A 19,365-nucleotide genomic window follows, 5' to 3' on the forward strand; every position below is an offset into this window, starting at 1 on the left:
CAATGAATATGGAAAATGAGGGTGAGGGAGATATCGGGGATGACCATTACATGTTTGATTTGAACAACTGGATAGATGAGGAGAAAGGAAAACAAGAAGAGTTTATGAACTCAGTTGGACTAAACTTTGTAGCTGTGAGACATTAAGTAAACATAATAAATAAAACAGTTGGTATCAGATTTGGAATTTAGGGGAAGGGTCTGGGCTAGAGACACCTATGTGGAAATCATCAGCAGATAGATAACTAAAGCCGTTGGTGTGGATAATAATGTTTAGGCCAGAGATAATAATGAACACAAAAAAGAACCTAAGCTGAACTGTGAAGCAGTCCTATATTTAATAGCTAAGGAAAGGAGAGGGAAACTGCAAAGGAATTAAAGACACAGTACTCACAAGTATAGGGGAAAAAGCCAAGAGTATAGAGCCAAAGGAAGAAGTAATATTCAAAGAAATAATTGGTCAAAGCATTGAGTATTGTTAAGAGTTTAAGAAAGATTGAAAATGACCCTGATTTTACTGAGAAGAAAAATGAAGCACTGAGAAGTGACTTGTTCAAAGCTGACGTAAATTCTTGTCCCTTTCTGGATTCCCAGAGAATTCATACTGGTGCCTGTGTTAGGGTTATTTATGTGTATGATTCATTCTCTCCACAGGACATAAATTCCCCAGTCCTCACTTGACTCAACCTTCCAGCATTGCATATTGTTGACTACAATCTTTACATCTACTTCAGGGATACTCTGGAATTATGTCTTAGTCTCTTTTCAAATAGCCGTTCTTCTTTGTTGTGCCTATACATGTAGGCATGCCCGGGATACTTTTTAAAAAATACGGTTAAAAAAAAAATGTCATTTCTTGCTCCCTCTCTCCCCCTCAGGCAAAATCTTGAGGGGTAGATTACAAGATTCTGACTTTTTAAAAAACTCCCAAGTAGGAAGCTTTGGAAATTACTAGCTTAGAGTTAGGTTTGGAAACCACTAACTTAGTCTCAGACCAAACAGAGCTAGGGTAGCAATATGGAGAAGCCACCCAACTTGCCCACACTCTGATAAATACTCATACTTTAAAACAATATACAGTTACGCTTCAGTTATTCAGAGATCAGCTTTCCAACAATTTTGTCTGGAAGAGGGCCAAAACTGGAAGTTAAGGAAAGAAAACACCTCTCACAGGGAAAGAACTTTTGATAGTGAACAGCAATAAAATATCTCAAAATATCACTTGATATAGAGTCACTGTCCTATTTACTGATGGAAAGAAAAGGAGTCTCTCGTTAGCTGGCTGTGGATATAAACATCTGATCAATCATCACCTGGAGCCAGAGAAATGCCATCAAGAAAAAAAGAGTAAAAAATAAACAGTGGAGTAGAAAGGCTCAGAGGAAGGCTCAGAGTGGATAAAGAGACAGATGAGGAGATGAGAAGCAGTGACAGATTATTAGAAAAGGTGATGAGAACATTCCAAAGAGAAAAAAAAGAGATCACCAAAGTGGGGATCCTATATACCTCAGCAATCCCCTGGGACTTCGCATATGGCCAAGGTATCATATTTGATGGTCAATCATGGACAAAGGGTTTCATTAACCATTGTACTCTTTAAGAATGTAGGGAGTAAGTAGATTTTAAAAGGATTTCTGGAGAAGGGTTAAAATAAAAATACTGCTATTTTAAAACGCAGCACAATTAAGAAAGTAAAATAAAGCCAGAACAGGGAGCCTGGTTACACACATCCCTGTTTTTGAAGGGACAGTTACTGGGGTCAGACTCTCCGTCCCAAGGACTACCCCCTTTCCCAAGACCTTCAGTGGAATCTCCAAAAGTAAGCAGCCTTGGCCAGCCCTCGGAAATTATTGCAGCGCCCCCAATTGCTGGAGGTTTAAAGGAATCTCTGCTCCGTTCACTTGTAAGTCTTCGTGCTGTTGTACCAACTTAAGGTAATAGGTTTTCTTGCGATTTGGCTAGGGAACAGACCAGGAAACTAACCCCCACGTTTTCAACTGAAGTTATTATCTAAATATTTTTGCTTGCCGTAGAGATCCGGGGCTCTAAGTGTTTAGGATGGATAATATCCAACCCACTTCGCTTGGCTTCCTATTCCTTGGGGGAGTGTCTTTAAAAGCACCTGCCAGCGTTAAGTTCTTGTGCTTTCAGAAAGAGGCTGACCGGGCGCGTCTCAGAGGGAGCCTTTTACAGTTTGGACTGAGAATTGCGTGAGTGGCCCTAGGAACGTCAATTAACTCGACATTTCCCTAGTGTCGCTCGCAGGCTGGCCGCGGCAGATGCTAAGTCTAACCTGGCGCAGCCAGGCCTCAGGACAGAGCCTGCAGCCCCGGGGGAGCGGTGGGCGCCCTGGGAGCGGGAAGGGGGCGCTCGGACGCCCAGCGCCAGGGGCTCGGCGGGCGACTCGCGCTCCCGGGAAAGACCCGCAGGGCAGCAGGTTCGGGCGCGGGGCGGGAACGCGGGGTCCGGGCCGGCCGGGGGCGCCGTCGGCGAGGCTCGCGCAGCCGCACTGGGCGCGCCGAATCCGGGCTCCTCCTCCCGGCTCCGTAGTAAGCATGGCGGCGGCGGCGTTCGTGGTCCCTCGGGTGAAACAGAAAGCGGGAGCTACGCGGAGAGGGAGCGAAGAGCGGGGCTGAGGCGGCGCCGTCACTGCCGGAAAACCACCCCAACAGTCAGTGCGCCGGCGGCCGCAGCGGCCCCGAGAGCTGGCTCTGCCGCTGAGGTAGAGCGAGAACGATCAGGAACCCGAAGAAGAGGCGCCAGGGTAGCCGCCTTCCTCCGCCTCAGAGCGGCGTGACTCGGAGGTGAGAGCGCGGGCGCTCCCTTCGGGGAAGGCGGGGGATACCGAGCGGTCCCACTCTCGTCCCGGAGCAGGCGCCACGGAAACCGTTAGGCTGGGTCTGAGGGGCCGGGGCGCCGAGCGGGGCTCGGGCCCGTCGAGGGGCCCGGCCCACCCCGTCCCGTGGGCGTGTTGTGGGCAGGGGGGAGTGGGGTCGGGGACAGGACCCGTCAACTTGTCGGCCACCTGCCGGGCTTGAGTCTCGCCCGGAGGCGCTTGCGGGGGCGCGACTGAGGCCCCGCCACCAGCCGGAGGAGGCGGCGCGGGGGCGCGGGCGGCCTTCCCTCCGCCCCCCGGCCGGCGGTGAGCAGCGCCGCTCGCGGAGGTTCGGGGGTCGAGTGCGAAGCCCGCCGGAGAAGATCGCCGAGCGGCCGCCGCGCCTTGGGCTTCGGCCGCCGGCAGCCGCCGAACTTGAACGCTTTTTTGAAGAGAGTTTCCCCCCGTTCATCTTGGGGTTAAAACCTCGAAAACCCGCCCTTGTGTGTTTGATCCTGTTTGGCTAGTGCCAGTACCTGGCCGTTCCTCTACCCGGCTTAGTTAACCACCTGTTCAGTCAGGAGGTTGACTCGAGGCTGCAGTCCTCGCCCTGTTTAACAACCTGGATCTTTGAACTTTTGACACGGCTGTGGAGGGACGCCGTGCGTTAGGTAAAGGAAAATGAACAAATAATTTTGTCATATAGTCTGGAGCACAACGGTGGCTGTTTTAATTAAAGTAGTCGTTGATCGTACCTTTATCAAACTGTTAGCATTAAAAGCCTTGGGATATTTTTGCGGGGTGGGGGGGGGTGGTGTGGGTAATGGTTGCTGGGGTGCTAGGAATCGTGAATTAGAGATTTTCTTTTGTGAAATATTATGTTAGTGTCTTTGGACACCTTTGTGTCTGAGCATCTTCTAACTAAGAATATTGAGCTGATAAGATTTTTTTCCCCTTTATGCAGTATAATCCTCAGATGTATTCAGTATGGGCTTTTAAAACCGAGCAACATAATTGTTTCTTAATGTGGTCTGTGTTTTTAGTTCTTGAAACCAAAGTTGAAGTGTTTTTCTGTATTATAAGAATGAAATAACTAAAGTTGAACTGCTACTATACTATTTTACCACCATGCTATTACCAGCACCAGTGCTAAACATATGCCACTCAGGAGTTGGAGCCATATGTTAGGCAGCAACTAATTGAGATTTGTGGCTATGATCTTGTATTTGGGTAAATATTTACTTTTTGTGTTTTTGCTAAATCTGTAATTCTTGCCATCATGTAAGTTTTATTTAAATCACCTAAAAATATTCCAGAGGAATGAATCCTCTGCCTTTTTGGTATTTTCTTGGTTGAATTGATTTATCTCAAGTAATGAGATAAAGTGCCTGTTGAGACAGATGGTGGGCTTAACAGAAAACAATGATAAAAAGGATTTTTGACACATCTTTTATAACACAGAACCTAAAATTTGCTGTCAGCTTTTTGGTCCACTGGTAATTCTTGCCATCACTAATACTACTACTTAGTGGGAAGAAAGGATGATTTAACAGGAAAAAAAATCTCATTAAAATTTTTATAAATAACGTTCTATTTAAAAATTTTAGCACCGTGTTGGTAAATTTTACTTTTTTTTTTTTCTATTTCTTCATAGATTATCTCTGTTTTCTTATGTAGGTTGACAGAAATTTTTTTATCCCAGGCTGGTTGCCAAAGCCACCTGTATGCTTTTGAATTAACTCCCTCTTTTTCTCTTTTGTCTCTCCTTTCGAAACCTCAAAATCATTGAATGTTTAGGGAATATAAACATTTTGGACTTAGTCAAATGTGATTATAAAGGCAGTTTGCTTCTCCCAAATTAATGATATGCATTTGAAAAAACTGATGCTAGGATTATCTTTTGGTGTCATCTGTGTCATCACTTCCCCTCATCATGTGAGTAATTGAGAGCTGATTCATTTTACCATGCATTTAATAATTACTTTTTAGTTGTAAAATTTCTGCAGTATAATATTAAGCATATTTTATTACTAATTAAGAAAACTGTTTCCCTCTTCTCCGAGCAGCCAGGCATAGGTCAGGACTGAGAGACTATAAAACCCAGGACAAAAAGAAGGAATATATGATTAATATTCTCATTGTCTTTTGTAGCTTTCCTTAGGTAAAGAGCATTTAATTTATAATATGCAGTTTTTAGTTTAAACTCATGGGTAATATATATGATTGTTTAAAACTTTTTTTATGTTCATACATGCAAGTCTTGTGCACCTTATATTTTGCTTATATTTTTATAATACTGTTTGATGAAGTACTAAAAATTTTTTTTTATATTGTTGTTGTACTTTTGAATGAAAATGAATCTAGGTGGTATCTTTGAGAGTGATGTAGGGGTATGCACATGATTTCCAATTTTATTAGCCAGGTAATCAAATGACAAATGATTTTTTTTCTCACAATCTCTAGCACACTTAAATAAATTTAGAATATTGAAAATCTAAAGATTTAGAACACAGTGTATGTCTATCCCATTGAAGTTTTTAGTGCTTCAGTTACCACATTGCAAAAAAAAAAAAAAAAGGTGCTTATGGATATCAATGTCAAGAGCTGCTGGTTAAAAGCAAATTAATGGCCAATAGTGTTGAAAGGCAAATTTTGTTTTTTTAACATGTATTGTAAGCTTTTGTAATTTTCTTAATATGTTGATCTCATTTCAGGGTATTATTCAGTGATCTCTTAATCTCTTGATCCTTATCTTTCTATCCTTCCACTATTAGTTTTGTTTGTCTTTCACATTCACTTTGTAAGTTTGCAGTGTAACTTATGGTCTTCCATCAAGTTACTTTGTGGGTGTTATCTTTTGATATTTCCAGTCACTTCTCACCCATTACCAGTCCTAAGGTTATTTTTTCTCCAAGATAGAGAGGTACACTTGGGAGATGACATGTGCTCAGAGGATGATGAGCTGCTATTAAAGTGAGGATACTAATGCAGTGTGATATCTTTCCTTCCTTCAAGTTATTCAGAAAATAGTTGTGGATACTAGACTAACATACAGAAAATCATTAGCAAAAATATAAGATGTTATTGTTGAATTGTGTGGCAAGGACTGTAATTTGAAAGAAAGTGAGGCCACTGAGGGCTGGAAGATCATGGAGGGCACTTGGAAGAAGTCAGACTTGAAGCTTGGGAAGGACTTAGCAAAAGGAAAGACATTCCAGAAAAGATTGACATCCAGGGCTGGAAGTAGGAGCAAGGAGACCAGTCTGAGAGCATCCAAGGGTAACTATTGAGAGGAAGAAAGAAGGTTGCCTACAGATTTTGGCTAAGCCGCAGGGCATGATCAGAAGGAATAGGCAGGGCTGGAGAAGATAATTTGGCTGTATCATTATGAACTCATCACTGAAAGAACTATATGTCTGCTTTGACGTATTAATAGCTTAAACTTTATGTGTAAGGGATAGCTGTATATGTCTTATATGTATTTGTTTATTACAGATTAGGTCAGGAATTGGCAAACTTTCTATAGAGTGGCAGTTAGTAAATATTTTAGGCTTTGCAGTTTACTTGTCTCTCTTGAGGATTTTTTTTTTTATTTCTTAAATAATTTTTTATAAATATAAGAATCATTCTTAACTCCAGGGCCAAACAAAAACAAGCTTGCCGTGGGCTGGATTTGGCCAGTGGACCTAGTTTGCTGACTCGTGGCTAATAATTGGGCTAGGTAATTGTCCTTACGGCACATAAAGTGAGATGCCTTATGTCATTTGTCTACATGGTTCTTTGGTGCGTTTTGTTATGACTGTTATTTATATTTGTTCCCTATGTTATAGTAAAAATAAAGAAAATATGCAGAAATAACCATTATTGTAATTGTTATTTTGTGGCCAAACTTCTAGCAATGCCTAGACTAGGTTTCAGAACTAGGAAGTGAAAGAAGAAAAGCTTTGAGCCAGGCCTTAGAGGAGTGAAAATAGCTTCATCATGGCTTGATCTAAAATTTGTATAAGGTTAAGTATATCATCTGCCTGGTTTTACATATTTTACACTGCAGCTGGCATTTTATAAACTTTGGCCAGGGTACTGGTGGCTTTTAAGTGATAATAGGGACCTTGCGGTAGGAAACCTTGTCTTTAAAAGTAGTCTAGGATGAGTTAGTGAAGAGATAAACGGGCACCTCTCAATAACTCCAAGAAGAGTCATTGTGTTACATAATACTCTAATAATTGATATTTACATTGATGACTTGAGTCATCAAGAAAAGGTTGTGTCGGGTGCAGATTAAAGCAAAGAAGACGTAGAAATCTCTCTTAAAATATTTCCATTAAGGGATGCCTGGGTGGCTCAGTCAGTTAAGCATTGCCTTTGGCTCAGGTCATGATCCCAGAGTCCTGGGATCTAGTACGGCATTGGGCTCCCTGCTCAACGGGGAGCCTGCTTCTCCCTCTGTCTGCCACTCCCCCTACTTGTGCATGCTGCGCTCTCTCTCTCTCTGACAAATAAATAAATAAAATCTTTTTAAATTTTTTAAAAAAATGAAATAGTTCCATTAAGATTATTTAAAGATAAGTTATGGTGATTTAAAGATTAAGTATCAGTTATTTTGAAAATTCATTTACATGAAATAGCTCTTTGAAGTTTCTAAATTTATAGATGTGTATTTCTGAAACAATTGTTTCCTTCACATTGTGTTTCACGTACCATTACCAGGTGAATAGTGGTGCCTCGGGTTATGGTTGCGTGAATGAATTGGCTAGGGTTACTCTGTCATCAAGAATAATGACATAATTTTGTATCAGGAGAGCAAGAATATGGCATAGAATATTTTTTGATTTGAAGGCATTAGTAAATATGTTCTATATATGAAGGATAATATTAGGTGCTGAAAAAAGTAAAGATGAATAAGATGGAGAGCTGCCTAGATAAAATCAGTGTGTTTTCTTTTTTCCCTTCTTAAAAACATTGAAACCAACCAAATAAATAAAACTTCAAAACTTAAGTTAATTTTTGTAATTATTTATATGAACATTTGTCATACTTTGTAAATATGTATACTATTTTATATCGTAAGGCAGTATAAACCTTTTGAACTAAGTTTCAGCCTCCATGAATTGCTACCTAATAAAAATTTGGCTTTTAAATTTTGCTTTAAAGGGAAATTAACAATTCACTCTCCCACCTCCCTTTTGCCAGTGCTTGAAACAGCTGGGTCATTCCAGCTGTTTTGTTTTTTAGGAGATCAAGTACCATGGATCTTAGTTCCAGCTTTACTCTTATTAGCCATATGATCTCAGATTAGTTTTTTTCCATATTAAATTCCCAGTCATTAAAATTGAGAATAATACCTATCCTGTTTTCCCCACAGAAATATTGTGAGCACCCAAAGAGATGTTGGAAACCATGAAAACAAAGTACCAAATAAGTGCTTATGTTAATACTGCTATATTGGAAGCAATGCAGTTTTGTTTTTGGTGTTGTTGGTTGTTTTTTTTTTTTTTAAGTAAGACCAGAAATCATGAATTCATGTTTTATCCTCCAAAGTTTTGCAAATGTGCTTCCAATAAACGTTTAGTTTACTCAAAAGTTTTAACTGCTTTTTTAGCAAACAGAATGCATGTAAAAGCTTTCTTTCTCTTATTACTCTTTCATTGTGGTCCATATCCAATGCCTCTGTTCCTTTTTGCAAGGGAATACTGATCTTATATTCCAGGCAGCTTCAGCTAGTCTTTTCCATAGTGGCATAAAAATTATACACAAAAGTGTATTCCTTAAGGTTTTCTTTTTTTTCAAGTGGAATACTATTCCTGTGTGTATAGTAATAAGATCCACTTGTTGAACTCTCATTGGTGTTTAGGCCCTATACTTCGTAATTTTTTAAAATCCTATGCAGACATGCCAGATAGGTATTAGTATTTTTATTTTACAGATAAAACTGTTGCTTTTGAGTGACTTTCAGTCTCTCTTCCTTTCTCGCTTCTTGAGATCTCTTGTGCTTAGTTAGAAATAAAAAGTAAATTTGATGTGTACTTTGAAATAAACCTTGATATAAAAGTAACCTAAGTTTAATAAATTAGACTGTGTTAATCAGCCTCTGTCACAAATATCTGGTAGGTATTTTCTGTTTTCCTTCTTCAGAATCCACATTTCAATACATATTTGAACAGAATAAGTTAGAAAATTTAAGTGATTTATTATTCAATTCCCCAGTGAGAGAAAAAAAATCTTCCTACTTTGGGGGTTCTGAGTAGGTGTTCTAATGCATTCTAAAGCACAGTTAAGAATTCTCTTTAAAAAGTAATGATATGCTTTCTTTTGCAGAAATAGGTTTTATGTACAACACCTACTTTTGAGATTGAGCTTGGAATAGTTATTTATGTCAAAATCAGTTTTTCTTAAGATTTGCTTAAATTTGTAAAATGAAAATATTTATAATATGTGATTTCATTATGTTTTCATTTTCTAGATTTTTTTGGTTTGCTTAAGACAGGCATTCTCAATTTGCAGTTTTGTTCTTAAAACTTGATTTTTTTTCCATGTAATATTTTCATTTGCAATATATACTTTTTTCTTACACTCTAGTTACTAGTTTTTTGTTTCTTCTATAAGTGTTGGGACCAGCTATTTCCAATACTTCAGATCAGTTGGTGCATCATTATTCCTCAACCACCACTGTATGCTAGCAATTATATTTTTTATAAATATTTATTTATTTATTTTAGGGGGAGGGACAAAAGGAGAGGGAGAGAGAATCCAGGCAGACTCCACGCTGAGTGCTTAGCCTGACGTAAGTGTCCATCTCAGGATTCTGAGACCATGACCTGAGCCGAAGCCCAGAGTCCGATGCTTAACTGACTGCACCACCCAGACGCTCCTGCAATTGTATTTTTTAAATCTGTTACTTGAACCTTGCTAAAATTGGCCTAATGTGTGTGCTAGAGTAGCCTTTGGAGAAAATGTAGGGGCAATTTCCCTCTAATCCATCTTTCAGGCTGCTTCCAGACTAATATTTTCAAAAACTTGCGTTCTATTCAAATCATTGCTCGGTTTTAGATACTAAAATCATACCATAATTCTGCTGCATCAATTATAATGTCTTTGGGCTCTATTTCAAAGTATATTGTCTGTCAATATCCTGTGACTCTATCTATTCTCAGCTTTGTAGTAGAAAGAGCATATGTTTTACATTAGACAGAGGTTTATTTGTTGGCTTCCTCCCTTATTGGCTGTGTATAAACATGAACATGTCACTTTACCTCTACAGGCCTTAGTTTCTTCACTTTAAAGAGGGGTAATAATAGGATCTATCTTTTATAATTGGCTGTTATAAAGATTAAAAGAGAGCCCATTTAACATGGCAAGTAAACTGCTTGCCATAGGATATTTTTATCTAGAACTTCGGTTGACATGTCTAATCACTGTCACCTAAATTGCCTATTCTTTTCACCATTCACCATTTTCACCATTTATTATTCATCTATCATTTGTTAATTCTTTAAATGTCCTAGATACTTACAATATGAATGTCACAAAGAAGAATGTCGTACTCCCTTCCCTCTAGTAATTCACAAAGTAGGATGAGAAGTAAAGACATATAAACAAATGCATATCTAAGAATAATTAAGGGTAAATAAAATACATCTTCTCTTGCCTTTTTTTCACTTGTGTAAATCCTTCCTGTCTTTTATTACTGAACTGCCATGTTTCCGTAATGCCCTCAATACCATGATTGTGTATGTATCATACCATAGCATATATAATTCTTGTCTGTCTCATCTATTAGATTATGAACTTCTTGAGTTCAAACAGTACTGCTGGAGTTGGCAGGTTTTTTTCCTATAAAGGAACAGTAAATATTTAAGATGTGTGGCTGTATGGACTGTTACAACTACTTAACTGTATTGTAGGAGCATTAAAACAGCCATAGATAAGTTATAAACGTTGGGTATGACTGTTTTCCAATAAAGCTTTACAAGAACAGGCAGGGGGCCAGATTTGGCTCACAGGCCTTAGTTTGGTGACCCCTGCCATGCTGCATACCCTATGCCTGGCAAACATAAGGCACTCAGTAAATAATAAATTAGCATATATTAAATACTTTCTGTGTTCTGACTGCTGTTCAAACAACTTTACGTATATCAGTTTACTTAATCCTTAAAACAATCCTCTGAGGTAGATAATGTTGTCATCATTTTAAAAATGAGGAAACTGAAGTAGAAAGAATTAAATAACACGACTAATATCACACAACTAGTTAGTGAAAGATTAGGGATTTGAATCCAGACACCTGACTCCAGAGCCTCAGCTTTTAATCATACTAGTTCCAATGTGTTGAATTCCAGGAGTATAATATTGATTCAGTATAAGGAAACATATTGACATAATTCCCTATATTCATAGATGAAAGAATAAAACTATATGATTATCTCTTTGGTGCTAAATATATCATTTTCTATAATTCAGTTGTCCCTAATAACTATTAACAAGAAATAACCTAGTAAAGGGTCTCTATCAGAAGCCTGTATTAAATATCTAGTGAAATATTAGAAGCACTTCCATAAAAAGATAGGAACATAATATTTGCCCTAAAGTCTCAGCCAGTGCATTAAGAAGCAAGAAAAATAATTAAATAAGGGGTGTGTGAAGGATGAGGTGAGATATATCACTGTTAGTATTTGTAGTTGATATGATTGCCTAGGAAATACAACAGAGTCAACACAAAATGATTTGAGTCAAAGAGATTTCAGTAAACCAGCTGGCTATAACTTAGAACATTCATTAGCTTTCTTATACACCAGCAGTAGTCAACTATGAAAAACAGTAAAAAAGTAGAAGCTAAAATTATAAAATACTTAAGAACATTTTAAAATATGCAAGAGCTATATAAAGAATACTATAAGAAGATCTGAGTGGATGGATAGCATACTATATCCCTGAGTGTGACAACTTAATACCATAAAAATGTCCGTTCTTACCAAATGAGAAAATTGTCAGTGTAATCCTAATTAGATTATGGTAGGATTTTAAAATGGAATTTGACAAACTGATGTTTCAAGTTTTGAGAAGTTGAAATGCCTAAGAATGGCTAAGTAAATTTCAAAAAGAAGCATAACAATGGTGAACATACCTATCAAAAATCAAAACATACTACAAAATTACAGTTATTAAAAAATAAGAATTTGGAGTAGGAATGAGCATGTTGATCATAGGAACAGAATATAGAATTCAGGAGGAACTCCATGGATATGGAAGAATTTCTTGTCTGATAAACCTAGTAATGGAAGAGCTAGTCTATAAATGGTGTGGGACAATTGGCTATCCAGTTGAGGTAAAGATAATTAGGTACCCACTTTGTGGCACTATCAAAACTAAAATCTAGATGGACTAAATATAAGTAAATAAAGTGTCAAAAGTTTTAGAAATGAATTTTAAAAAACATTTTGGAGTAGAGAAGGCCTTTCAAGTGAGATATCAAACTTAGATGCTGTTAAAAAGACAAGCAACTGAATTGCCAAATAACAGATTTGACATGTAATAGATGAAGCTAATATTCAAAGTATACAAGGTGTGCTCTCAAATCAGGATGGGGAAAAAAAAATAAAAACCAACCTGGTAGAAAATAAAGAATATAAGTAGGAAATTCATGGAAGTAGAAATATAGATAGCCTATAAAGTTTTGAAGAGTTATTCATCAGTGCCAGTATTCTGAGAAATTCAAATGAAAACATAAATGACATAGTGATTTTTTAAAAAAATTTGTAATAAAATTAAAAACTGGACAACCTTAATATTATGAAGTGAAATTGGAAAGTATACATTTATAAACTATTGAACAAAGTATAAATAGCCATATCTTTTTGAGGAGAAAAGTTCAGCAGTATCTACTTTAAAAGTGCATACTTCTGAACAGAAGTTTTATTTCTGTCTGGAAATACTATCATGGGTTCGTATAGACTATTACATGGTTATTTCTTGCAGAGGAGGAAATGTATGGAGAAAAATGGAAGCAGTTTCATTGTTTAGCATTAGAATAGTTAAGTTATGATAATGTTCTTACAGGAAAATATTAGGCAGCCTGGGAAAGAATGAAATAGATAACAGATGTACTTCTTTAAGAAAATATTGCAATATGTCATATGAAAAAGAAAGACACTGACCAGTACATGTCATGTGACTTAAGTAACAACCAGAAAACCTGATATATACATAAGTAAGTGCAGAGAACAAGCCTGAAAGGGTACCTTCCGCAGTGGGAAGCTGTAGAAATGGAAGTTGGATATAGGGACAGGAGGAAGAATTAAAAATGATGACTGTACATTTGTTCTTAAGTATAAAATGTACAACTTTTGTGATGTAACAAAAATAATAAAACATAAAAGGGTTTGGATTTGGCAATTATGATTAGTCCTTAATAGAGCCATACCTTCTTGTTGGACAGTCTTGAGGTATGACTCTTTTTTCTGTGTAATTTTTAATAACACCTCCCTTCACTCACAAGCTTCCCATTTGGTGTCTAAAGTCATTGGTGCATTTAAAAATAGCACTTTCAGTATAGCGTTGGGTCAGAAACTGTTACTGTAGGTTAAAGAAACGAGAATTGTAGATGAATGATTCTCAACCTTTATAACCATACCTGCGAAACAAGACAATTTTAGTATACTTTATTTTCTGAATTTCTATTATAAAAGCAATTTTTTTCAAATGTAAAATTATAATATTGAATATAGTTTTCAAGTCTCATTTATCTAGATATTTTTATTCCTCACCCCCTTTCAATATTAGAACCTAATATTTTAAGAAAGTTGGTAGTAAATTCTAGGACTGATGTCATCAGCTTGAGCTAAAGGTAGGCTAAAAAGAAGGAAAATTTTTTTAAAAACATGAGGGAAGATGGGTGTATTTAGAAGCAATAATATTGAACTCAGGAATAATAGATTTATAAACAAAGAATCTGGTTATCTCAGGGCAATGTTAAAACGTTGGGTTTTACAGGCAAATCTTTCTTATAGGAAATACAGAAATGTTTATTGATTTTCTTGTGATGTCTTATGATAAAATTCTCTATTTAGAAGGAAACGTGTTAAATATGGCGAAGTTAAGGTGCAGCTACTTCAGTAGCTTTTACAGGGGAATGCAAACCCTTCTGTTGTGAACCTCGATGCCAAGGTGTTAATTTTGGTCAGAAAATATTCAGAAACTACAGGTTTAGTCTTTAATTCAAAGTCATTCTGATAGCTATAACCAAGAATTTGCAATTCTAAAAAAGCAAAGTAAATACAGTATATAAGCTAGCATGTTTTAAAAGGGCAATAAGGTATTTGTAGATGAAAATAGAATTGTCACAGATGCAATTACTTTGGGCTCTAAAGGTAACCCAAGTGCTCTGAAAACACCAGCTAGAACTGTAAAATAGGATTTAAGACGATGGCACTTAAAAAAATTGTTGGTCTTAATTATGTGTACACTCTCTGTCCTTTAACAGATTGGGGTTGATTTCTTGGAAGCAGCTCCTACTCTCAGTTCCGATAGTTTCCTGACTGGATGTATCTTTTTGATGTCTTTTTCATCAGAAGTGCCTTTGAAGTCTATATTAACCAGATTTTCATGTTAATATTAAGGTGTGATTTCATAGTGGAGGGACCTGGTGGAAGGATGTGGGCTATATCTCCTGACTGCGTAATTAATTAAGTTATATTTTGTGTGTCTGGCATTGGAGGGTAATGGTAGTGGCTCTCAACTCCATGTTTTAGACCTCTGTTCATTTATGTGTAAAAGACTGAGACCCACCCATCCTACCCTACCCATTCTACTTCTACCTTTCCAGTGGACAAGGAATTAGAGAATAAGATAAGTTATAGTAAATTTGTTGCAAATGATCTGTATAAATTGTCACTTACCTTATAAGGAAATATATTTTATATCTAAGATATGTATTTGCTTTTGTTAGGTTAAACCATATGAAATCATGTTATTTTAATATTTTTTGCCTTAGAAATGATGATTTCATATGGTTCAACATATTATAGAATTATACCTTATAAACACTGCCCTATGTATAAAAACAGGTTATTGCACTTAGCATGAAAAATATGTTGTTAGTTACTTAAATGACAAATTCATAAATAGCAAATCACTGATAAAATGTTACCATATAAGCCAAGTCGGAAGGTTTATAAATACACCTACTTAAATAACAAGGTTAAAGTTATAAGCCAAAAATATCATTAATGTATATATGCATCTTTGTACACTATTGGGTTAATCACCCTTCTCCAAAAACTAAATTGAATATGGGAATGATAAAGCTAAACATGTAGTAAATAAATAAAAGCCGTTGGACTTAAGAACCATGACCGATTGACGATACTGCAAAAACCAGGGCAATTGAAGAAAGCACTGATGATAGATAAATAGATAATGAAGTATCCCTTGCAACTTGTGGGAATCCTAACTGTATTGCATGGCAGCTGAATGTCTTAGTAGTGAATTAGAGGCCCAAGTAATCTTTTGAAATGTATTTTTACTTTATACATTCTTTTAACAAATTTTATTAACAGATAAGAGCTCACTGTTCAGGTTGCTAGTAAGAAACACTTAGTCTTACACAGAAACAAAAGCTAAAGAATTGTGTGTCATTTGCCCAAAATATCTGTAAAAAGAACATTGATTTTTCTTTTAGTTTGGGACATATCAAGAGCACACTGCCATTGATGAACCCTGGACCATACTTTTAAAAAAAATCATGCTTCTAAAGCACGGTCATTGGTTTCTATTTGTAATAAATTCATTCACCTTTCTAATGTCCAATTGGTACATTAAAAATTAAGAGTAGTGTGGGGCACCTGGCTGGCTCAGTCAGTTCAGTGTCCAACACTTGATTTCAGCTCAGGTCATGATCTCAGGTTTGTGAGATGGAGCCCCACATCAGGCTCTGTGCTGGGCATGGAGCCTGCTTGGAATTCTCTCTCTCCCTCTGCCCCTCTCCCTCACTCAAGTGCATGCGCTTGCTCTCTCAAAAAAAAAAAGAAAAAAGAAAAAATTAAGAGTAGTGAATTTGTAATGATGTACTATATGTTGGCTAATTGGATTTAAATTTTTTAAAAAGTAGTGAATTGGTTCCTTGTCAAAAGTGAAAGGGACTGAATTTACTCTTCTGCCTGAAACAACTTAAAAAAGTAGAAAAAATTGAAAGAGTGGCTCTCAAGATGTTCAATATCAGGCAATGTAAGGGGGAAAACAAGGCAAGCCCTATCACTGGCCCTGATTATTGCCTGGAGAAAGTTTCCAGGGTATTGCACAGAGGAATCCCAAGTAGGTAACAGCTGACTCTCTGAGTTGATGGAGCTTGCAGTCCCAGGAGACTAGACTATGCAGGATAGAGTACCAGAGAGGAGAAAGCTACACAGAAAAAGGACCTCAAAGATCTGGAGAGGGTCTCCCTTGATCATTAGCAGAGTACTGGTAAATGCATATATGTAAGGAAACTACTCTGGGTTAGAAAAAGAGCCACCTAAAAGGATTCTATAACAGTATCCAGGCTCACACAGGGCCAGAAATAGTGCTTTCCACCAGCCAGAGTAGAAAGTCTCATAATGCACAGGGCATTTGGAAGAGTACTCTGAAGGATCTTGGCTCAGTAGTGGGAAAAAAATTAACCTTAGACTAAATGCAGCTCTGTTCCTGTCTAGCACAAGAACACAGTTCTGTTGTTGCCTAAAGCACAACCCAAGTCACTTAACCACATCTCAGAACAAAACTCAAAAATACTTACAGGAATGCAAAAATATCCAGTAGCCAACAAGGTAAAATTTATAATGTCTCTGGCATTCAATCAAAACTGCTAAGCCTGTTAAAAAGCGGGTAATACAGGAGAAAAATCATTGACTTAAAACTGACTCCAAAATGATCTTGATGGTGAACTAGTGGCCGAGAACATTAAAACAGTTATGACTGTATGTTGGAGAAGGTAGAGGTAAAATTGAGCATGGTAAATGGAGGGGTCTTCTAGACTAAAATTACAGTGTCAGAGATAAGATAAGGGATGAGATTAATGGCATGCTATACTCGCCAAAGAAAAGATGAAGACGTAGCAATAGAACTTATCCAAAATGAGGGGCCTCTGGGTGGCTCAGTTGGTTAAGTGTCTGACTCTTAATCTCAGCTCATGTCTTAATCTCAGGGCGGTGAGTTCAACCCCTGTGGGCTCCATGCTGGGTGTGGAGCCTCCATGAAAAAAAAGAAAAGAAAGAATGAATCCAAAATGAGACACACAGAGAAAAGAGAATTATTTAAAAGATGAATGAAAAAAAATATTTAAAGTAATAAGGGCCAAAATTTTTCCAAATTTGATAAAAGCTGTAAACCAAGAAACACCATTCAAGGAAAATGAACAAAATGGCATCTAGGAACATAATAATCAAATCACTTAAAACAAGTGACAAAGAGAAAAGAAATCTTAAAAGAAGCCAAAGAAAAACAGAACAAAGGTAAGAGTAATAGCAGATTTCTCATCAGAAGCAATGTAAGGCAGAAGATAGTGGAGCAATATCTTTAAAAATTATCACCTAAACTCTTTACCAAGCAAAAATATCTTTCAAAAACAGGCAAAATACTTTTCAAACAACAAAAGATGAATATTATTTTAAGTCCTGTACTAAAAGGCATGTTAAATGGAGTTCTTTAATCAGAAGGAAAATTAAACTGTGAGGATACCTGGACCTACAGAAAGGAATGAAGAGCACTGGAAATGGTATCTAATGGGTAAATATATATGATTTTTTAAAAAATTTAGGTATCTTTAAAGGACAGTTGGCTGTGTAATGTAAAAATGATAATGATTGTAGGGTTTAAAACATGTAAGTGAAATATATGAAAACAATAGCACAGAGTTCAGAAGGGGAGAAATTGCAGGTATGTTATTACAAGGTTCTGATACTTATACCTGAATTAGTATAATGTTACTTGAAGTTAGTGTATGATAAGTTAGAAATGCATATTATAAGCCCTAAAGCAACCACTGAAGTGGCAAAGAATAATAGACTAAGCCAACAAGGGACATAAAGTGATATAACAATAATTGAAATAAAGCAGATAAAGAAGAAAAAGGAAATAACACAAGGAACAAATAAAAAATGAGATGGTACATTTAAACCCAACCATATCAATAATCATATTACATATGAATGGCCTAAACACTGTAATTAAAGGCAGCGATCTTGGATTAGATTGTTTTTTTTTTTTTTAAATCAAGACCCAAGTATATCATATCTACAGGAAATCTACTTTAAATATAAAGATACATATAAGTTAAAAGTAAAAGGATGCAAAAAATATGGCAACCTTATCCAAAAAAAAGCTGGAGTTACTATATGAGATCAGAAGTTAGATTTCAGATCAAGGACTATTATTACCAGGGATAAAGAGGGTCACTTCATAATTATAAAGGGATTAAATCATCAAGGGGACATAATCCTAAATTTTTATGCATGTAAGAAGAGCTTTAAATTATATGGTGGAACTGCAAAGGAAAATATACAAATGGAAATTTTAGTGGAGATTCCAGTACCCCTCAATAGTGGATAGAACAAGTAGAATATAAAGCTTAAAACTATAAAATTTCATGAAGAAAACATAGGAGAAAAATCTTTGTAATCTTGGATTAGGCAAAGCTCTCTTAGGTACAATACCAAAATCACCATCCATAAATCAAAAAATTAAGTTGGACTTCATAGTTAAAACTCATGTTCTTCGAAAGACATTGGTGAGAGAATGCAAAGACAAGCCACAGACTGGGAGAAAGATCTTCAAATCACTTACCTGACAAAGGACTGGTATACAAAATATACAAAATACTATTAAAACAATAATAAACAAATCCAGTAACAAAATGGGCAAAAGTTTTGAAGAGCTACTTAATCAAAAAGCTATACAGATGGCAAATAAGCACTTGTGGAACATCATTATTTATATGGAAATTCAAAGGCAGGATTACAGATAGGAAAATTTGGAGGGTGAAGGGTAGGTTCATTATCTTGATGTAGTAATGGTTTCATGGGTATGTTCTTGTGTCAATATTTATCAAATTGTATACTTTAAACATGCCATTTGATAAATATCTAATATACCTTAATAAAGTTATTTTAAAAGTCTCGTTGACACATTGTATGTGCTTGATGTATGTTTGTTTAGTACAGTTGACCATTACTCTCTCATTTCCCAAGATTATTTGAAAATTTCTTCTTTTTGTTTAACCTATAGGAAATAGCAATTTTGAGAGGAAAATGGATTTGGCTCATAATATATTGATTTGAAATATCCAAAGGCAATTTCAAAGTCCTTATTAAACTTGCTTACTTTACAAATATTTTCTTTTCCTCAAGGAAATTATTTTAATCTGTTTCTAGTTTGAGAATATGAATGTATTCACATCTGGGATGGGGCCTTCAAGAATGAAGTATACCTTAATGTTAAGAGGTTGATATCTTCATTATCAGTTAATACTTAGGTAAAAATTAGTGGGGTGCCTGGCTGGCTCAGTCAGAGGGACATGTGACTCTT

The 19,365-nt window shown here is 36.6% G+C and overlaps 1 protein-coding gene across 3 annotated transcripts in view; it reads left to right on the forward strand.

Annotated features, from left to right (window-relative positions):
- Positions 1–2,533: 2,533 nt before the first annotated feature.
- FNDC3A (fibronectin type III domain containing 3A) overlaps positions 2,534–19,365 on the forward strand; it is a 160,841-nt gene continuing 144,009 nt past the window's right edge. For 2 of the 3 annotated variants that reach the window (XM_045796822.2, XM_045796826.2), the window contains exon 1: positions 2,534–2,803. The gene's annotated coding sequence lies outside the window, so the exon portion shown is untranslated. Of the gene's footprint in view, positions 2,804–3,197; positions 3,486–19,365 lie in introns of those variants that run through there. The other variant, XM_045796823.2, reaches the window with a different exon arrangement.

Source organism: Ursus americanus, chromosome 10, assembly GCF_024610735.1.
Source record: "Ursus americanus isolate L20-20 chromosome 10, mUrsAme1.1.p, whole genome shotgun sequence".
Taxonomy (NCBI): Eukaryota; Metazoa; Chordata; class Mammalia; order Carnivora; family Ursidae; genus Ursus; species Ursus americanus.